The sequence below is a fragment of the Helianthus annuus genome, chromosome 17 (assembly GCF_002127325.2).
Source record: "Helianthus annuus cultivar XRQ/B chromosome 17, HanXRQr2.0-SUNRISE, whole genome shotgun sequence".
Lineage (NCBI taxonomy): Eukaryota > Viridiplantae > Streptophyta > Magnoliopsida > Asterales > Asteraceae > Helianthus > Helianthus annuus.
In genome coordinates, this window is record NC_035449.2 from 42,115,152 (window position 1) to 42,122,814 (window position 7,663).

Below are 7,663 nucleotides of genomic sequence, written 5' to 3' on the forward strand. Positions count from 1 at the left end.
CGCTTTCAGTGCTGGTGATTCATCTGAGAAAGCTGATCAGGGCTCGAACAAGAGTAGCAGCGGCTTTTCACCGTTTCCAAGTGTGAATCCGAAAGAGACTAACACAAGTTTTCAATCTCAAAGTACAAAAACTGGAAACGGATATGTGATTCAATGCAACATAGCTCTCAACCTACCAGAAGGTCAAAGCTTTTCTGAAGACACTGCGAAAGATCATATGGCACTTCTGGGTTCAGTTCTGTTATCCTATGAAGGTCTAGTGGCTGGTCGGATCGGAAATCCTATGCTCACTAAAGAGGATTACGATCAAATAGACGCTGAGGAAATGGAACTTATGGATATCAAATGGTGTCTTGCAAGTGTTCTTCGTCGGGTTGAGAAATTCAAAACCATTACCAGGAGAAATGACTTTTTAGATGCTCATGTTTCAACTTTAGGTTTTGATAAATCTAAAGTTACTTGTTTTCGATGCAGGGAAAAAGGCCATTTCAAGCGGGAGTGCAAAGGAAGAGAAGCTAGCGGAGCACAGAATCCATTCGGGAAAGATGATTATTATCACAAAGCTATCTATCAGCAAGTTGGACAATCCCAAGAACCTCAGACTGCTCATGGGAGAAAGATTGAAGATCCTAAGAGAGCATGTTTGGTAGATTTCAGCTGGAATGATTACATATCATCTGAAGCCACAGAAGCACGCATTATCGATCAAGATGATGAGAAACTACCTGAAGGTTTCAGTTGGGATATGTTTGTGGATAAGAAGGGAGAGTTCAAAGCCTTCATTGCCAAAATTGTCCGAGAACCAAATTTGTTTGCTACTTGGATGAGATCTATCGGAGAGAATGTGAAAAGTGAAGATGAAAAGTCTGTGTCATCTGATGAAAGTTCAGACAGTACTGATAAACTTTCAGAACACTCTGGAGATGTTTCAGATAGCTCAGATGATAGCATACAGAGTTTAGATGAACTTGAGCAAAATGAAAATGTTCCAGAAAAGGAAGTTGTTTTTGACAAAACACCGTCTGATTCTGATATATCAGATGGTGATTCTGATAAATCTGTACACTTTGATAAATCACCTGATAACAGCAGCAGTGATAATGAGAAAGAGAAACACATAAATATTGCAAAATCTCATTTGTCTCCTGAAAATTTTCATTTTTATTTTGCAGAAAGAATGAAGAAACTGAAGGAAAAACAAGCTGCAAAAGAACAACAATCTGAATCTGAAGGTGATGTTCAGAATGTTGAAAGTGTTGATGAGAAGGTTATCAAGGTAGAGAAAGAAGTAGAAAAGGTGATTGAAGTAGAGAAAGTGCTTGAAGTTGTAAAAACAGTCGAAGTTGAAAAAATTGTTGAAGTCGTCAAGCCATGTGAGAAGTGTTTGGAAGCCTGCAAAGAATATGCAGCAAAAGGTGACATCATAGCTGAGTACGAGAAAAAGAAAGAGCAGTTATTGTTCAATCTCAACTATGTGAAGGAATCGTACGACGTGTTGAACAAAACAGTAACTGGTCTCCAAACAACAAACTCAGAAAGAGAACAGGCGCTGACAATGATGAATGCAACTTTAATGTCGAAGCAAAAAGCTATAAATTTTTATATTGAAGAGAGTGCCAAATGGAAGCAAGAGTTGGAAACTGAAAAGATTGAAAATGAGAGAATTAGGAGGTTATTGTTGAGTTATTCTACCTCTGATTATCTTATTGATCGTGTTTATCCAACTGTTGCAGGTATGGAAGCTTTTCAAGACGAGGAGCCGAAAGAAAAGAAAGACTGTGGTAAGAAAACAACTGTTAGCTATAACAAGTGTCCGCCTCCAATTTGGGATGGGTATTCACCTAGGAAACCAAATGAGGAGCAACTTGCAAAAGCAATCAATATAAAGCTTAAAACCGACACAACTGACGTCTTACCAGAAAACATTGATGTGACGTTTACCTCATCCGATACTGATCATGAGTCTGAATTAATCAAAAAGGTGGTCGATCAGGTGTTGGATACTGATGAGGAGACAGAGTCGAAATCTGAGTCTGAAAAGCCAAAGTCGTCAGTCAACCGTCAAAATTCGTCGGTTAAACGGTCTTATAGTAAATAATTTTTGTTATCAAAGGCAGATTTAAATGATGAAACATTCGAAGTTGTGTATACTTTGAATGGTTCTGACAAATTATATTACAACAAAGAGTTTCCGATAATGAGTATCAAAACGGAATTAATCAACAAAACTTTTAAACTAATAGAGGTTAATATTCCTGAATTAAAAGTTCTGAAAAGTTTTGATAAACCTAAAAAATATACTTCTAGAGTTCAACAACGTCTAAACAAGAAAAAAGGTTACAATTCTGGTTCTGGGTTTTCAAAGAAACTTAACCAAAATCGTAGCTACAAAAAGAAAGGTTTAGGTTTTGTTCCACCAGAAAATCATAAAAATGAGACGAATTCTAAATCAAACACTGAATTTGTATCAGGTGGAAGCTCGGAAGATGAACAGCAGAAACCATTTTGGAGACAGTCTAACAAAGAGTTTCTTGCTGAGAGGAGAAGGAATGGAACTGGAGTATTTCATCCGAGAAATGCTCAAACCTGTTTTAAATGCAATAAAACCAGTCACATTGCATCGGATTGTCCGAAAGATATCAAAGCAAAACAGGGAGCTTCTTAGAAGTTGAAAGAAAAAGTTGTTGAAAAATCTAAAATTTTTGAAAATTCGAAAAATGAGGTTGGGAAATGTTCAAAGAAACATTTTTACCAAAGGAAAGGAAAAGACAACCAAGTGTGGGTTGCAAAAAAGGTAGAAGAAAAAGTCGGCGATGAATCTGGTTCCACAAAGCCAGAAGAGCCACAAGTTGTGGAGAAAATTTAAGTAAATGATGATGTTCTTCCATCAGTGAAGTTTGAGGAAGTTAAAAAGAAAATTGGTAAAATTGAAATTTCAAATCAATTTTATGATGATGAAAAAGAATTTGATGTCGAGAAAACATTCAACGGAAATGTTAAGAAAATATTTGGGAAAATGTTGAGTGGGAGAGCTAAAGGGGTAAAAGATTTTTACACAACTAAAAAGGCGACATACAACCCTACAGCTGAAGAGTTGAAAGCCCTCAAGTCTGAGAAGACTTGGAGGGAAGTTTGTTTCCCATAATAGTTGAAGGACTATGCCGGAGATCCCAAGTTTATATCGTGGATCAGGAATCGGCATCTTTCTAGTATTTGAGAAGTTTGTTTGTAAATTTTTGAAATGTTTGGATGTTTGCAGGTTGAAGGACTATGCCGGAGCTTCCAGGTCGGTAAATGCAAAGCAGGAATCGGCATTCTGATTGGTAAAATGGTGATGTAGACGTAACATTCCTACAAGTGGTAACCTTGATATTACAAGTGATATTAGTGGTTATGGTTTGAGATGTTTACATTTACAAGTGGTACAGAAGAGTCTAAGATGCAAATGGTAAATCAGGGACATTAATTTGTATTTGATTTACTATACATGATGAAAGATAGACAAGATGATGAACCACATTCCCGTTTTTAAAAATGATAGACCTAAAATTGGTTTTATCAACACAAATTCATTTTCCGGAAAAATCATTTTGATTAAAACAAACTTAAGTGTTTTGAAATCTAAATGAGAAAATGATTTGTGAAAGGGGGAGTTCAGATTGTTTATGCATAGTGAATGGCGTTTTGATGTGATTCAGTGTCAGTTGTCATGTTTCTGTACAGTTTGTTTTTATGTTTCTAGTAGGTCAAGAATCTAGAAGTTTTCAAATTTTCCTTAAAATGTGTTTGCATTTTAAGGGGAATAGAAATTTCAGAAAATCCAAAAACATTTGAAAATTTGAAAAAGTTAAAAACATGATAAAATTCGAAAATGAGTTTTGTTGCGAAAAAGAGGAATATCAGTGGACTATCACGGCACGCTAAAGAATTGAAAAGTTTAAAAAGTGTTAAACAATCTTACTGCGGATGTGTCAGTAGATTTTCGCACATTTAGTAAATTGAAACGAGATATAAACCTAATTCAAACTTGCTTAATTCGTGGGTAACTATTCTTGAATATATGGGTAACCCCCGAAATCTTGTTTGAAAGGTCCCATATTCTGAGATACTAGGTCTTTATGCTCAGTGATATCTGGGGTATTATCCCGGGACTTCTGCTGTATGGAAGTACTGACCTAGTCCCCGGATAATACTTTTTGCTAAAGCTTTGAAACATAAGTTTCGCCCTCAGCATGCTGATGAAACAATAAAATTGATAGTCGCTGCTGTTGAAATGCAAAAAGATCCTCTAAAGGGGACCCACCAAAAGTCGAGCCGTCATCTCTCTGCTGAACGGAAGTTCTGACCTGAGCTCTCACGGTTTCGCACCTAACCCATTTACAGATATCAGCTGTGGTATACTCACCTGTAAGACTGAATATTTGGGATCTGGATACAGGAGTATATTCAAGTGGAGTGATACACAATTAAGTTTAAGTCTCTAAAACATTAATATCATATCTCGAATCGATTGAAATTTGTGTTGAGAATTTAAGAGGACAAACATACTGACAATCTAGGTAAATTGTTTAAAACTTAAAATGAAATCAAGCTTAACGGTGTTGGTGATTTGTCTCATTAACTGATATGATCCTCTTGCACGAACTCACAAAAATATTGATTGTAAATATTACATTTTTATATGTTTGTACTTTCACGAGGTGTCAGATAATATCTCTCAGAAAATTCAAAAAGATTTTGTGTATGTTTTAGCATATTTTTTTGAAAAAGTCAAAAGGATTTTCGACAACTGACTTTGGAAAATTGATTTTCAAAATTCCAAATGCTGAACATGATGAGCAGAATTTGAAGGGGAGTGTTTGTGTAAATCTAATTGTTTTCATTAATTCTAATCTTCTTCAAGTGGTTCATCATAAATTGTTTTGAGGAGAGTTATGTGTTAGTATATAGTGATTTGAAATGTTAGTGAAAGAAATTTATTTCTAGGTTGAGATTGTGCAGGTAGCCAAGTTTCGATCCTGGAAATCAATTCTGAAGATTTCTGTTAGAGTCAGATTGATAGATTCTGAAAGCTTGTGAAGATCAGATTATGATTCTAAAGATCATGTCAACTGTTGATGCTGATGAACTTAAGGAATCAAGAGATCTGATCAAGAGAATTAGAGAGTTTTATAGCCAGGCATTGATCCTGAAGATGTTACTGAAGAACAAAAGAATGCCAGTAAATCGAGAGGGGGAGTCTGAAAATAGAGAGAAAAAGAAAGCCCAGAGACTGATCAAGATTAAAGATGTGAAGACGGTGCTCGATAGTCGACTCCATCAACATCTGAGGGGGAGTCTGTTGGTGCACTACATCTGTTGATTCCGTCTAGGTGTCTAGGATCAGGTCTTGCATTGTATTGTATAGCATAGGGCACGTTTTACGAGAAAACAGGAGTCTGTATAGGTTTTAGGAGCATGGATCGCTCATAGGGTCTTTAGAGGCTTGGGTCCCTTATTTGGCACACGTGGGCCGCTTATGTGAACAAGTCTGGATCGCTCATATGGACAAGTGTCACATGAGCGGTCCCAGAGGTCTATATATAGGTGAGTAAGAGCGATCCTTAGGAGTCAGTCCTTGTATTCCATGCTGAAGCTTTGCCGGTGTGAAGATCGAGCTGTAAATCATTTCAAATCAGTAAAACAAGCAGTTAGGAGGAAGAACAAGCTATATCTACTTGCATTTCTTATTATTCCGCATCTGAAACGCAAGAGTTAACCTCTGAATGACTCGTTTGGGTCAGCATTCGATCCTACAAATATCCCGTCGGCACATGTTTTCCCGTATCCAGACACATAGGGCGTCGCCCAATCTTGAGAAAAAGGGAACCCGTCGGCGACGGGTTGTGTTTTGTGCTCCGATGCTGCTTCGTTGTGAGGTGTTTAGAACCGAACCAAAACATCTTTAAACCTCCTCAAACATAACCTAAACTAAATTCTTTCAACATAATTCGACCCATATCCTTTTCACTTCACCCATTCACCCTAACACCCTCATATTCACTGCATAACGTCTTTTCCTCTCACCTCTTCAACTTCATCTTCCCCATTCTCTACCTAAGAACCCTAAAACCTTCAAACCCTCATAACTTCATCAAATCTTCACCAAATCAACTGATTTTTAGGTCCATCTTGTGTAATTTTTCGAGAGAAACAAAACCCCCAACACGGTTATCATCAATTCTTGCTATTGTGCGAGATTTCTGGGCGTGCTACTTAGGGTTTTTAAAAGGGTGTTCATCAAGTTGCTTGTTTGCCATCCTTTTCTTTGTTCTTCTTGTCTAACAACAGCAAAGGTATGGATTATTCTTAAATTTATGCTTGATTATCATATGTTAGTGTTTTTCTTCCGAAATTTTAAACTTTTTAGTTTAAGAGTAAGTTGTTTAGACAATGTGTGTTGATCTAGCATAAGATTAGTTGTTGTTGATGGAATTTGAGCATGTTTTAACTATAGTGAAGTAATTACACTGTTATGCGCATGATTGAACATGAAAGTGATGTTGAATACATTGTTGAAATTATGAGAAGTTGTAAGATTAACAAGGAAATTAATAAGTTCATGATAAAATTTGCGACTTTTAAAGTTTAAAAATGCGATTTTACTTTCACTTGTTAATTAAAAATTTCAACATCGCACCTCATGTTCAAAGTTTTGGAGTTTAATGAAGGTTGAATTTATATTGATGTTTGCTTGTTGTGATTGTAGTTATGGCGGGTGGCAAGAGACAAAAGACTACAGGCCAAGCATCATCATCAGGGGTCGGTTCTTCTTCCGGTTTAATACCGAAGAAGTGGGAGCAACTAAGCTCCGTAGAGGAGAACGATGCAAGATTATACAAACAGGATTCGGAGTGGGCGAAGTTTAGGGATAGCCAAAGTGATAAAATTTGGGATGACGAGAAGAACAAACCGTTGTCGGGTTATCAAGACAGATAGTTAGAGGCTAAGTTGTGGAAATGGAAGATGGTGAACGGTGTGAACACTTCAGTTCCAACAAGGGTAATATGCGAACGAGTTGTGAACGTAGAAGAATTTCGTCAGATCGGGATTGTGCAGATGTTTGAACGTCTAGGATGGGAAAGTGTCCTTGATTGGTGTGAAGATAATACCTCCAGGATATACTTAGCGGAAGTATGTGAATGGTTATCCACCTTGAAGCTCATGAACAAGAATGAATCTCCATCACAGTGGAAGTTGGTGGGAAAGACTACTCGAGGGAACATGACAATGTCCTTCGAGACGATGAATCGTATTGCTCGTTTCGACTCCTTGGGAATACAAGCATATGATTACCCATCCATCGAACATTTTTTGGATAATCATTTGAACAACAATGATGCTGAGCAACTGTTAGATATTATCTTACCGTTCAACAAAGGGGGAGAATTGAAAAGAAAGCAAATGTCGCTTGAGGGAAAGATTCTTCAAGGGATTTCTGTTGAGAACATCTTGGCGAGGTTTGGTGATCGTGGAGGTGTTAGAGTGAGTGACTGTAGGGTGGTGCACGCCTTGCTTTATGGAACCCCAACGTTGTCATGGCGCCATATAGTAATGATGAACACGTGGGCTACTAGGGAGTCATCCCAGAGGCGTTTTATTCCGTACGCACGCCTCATTAGCG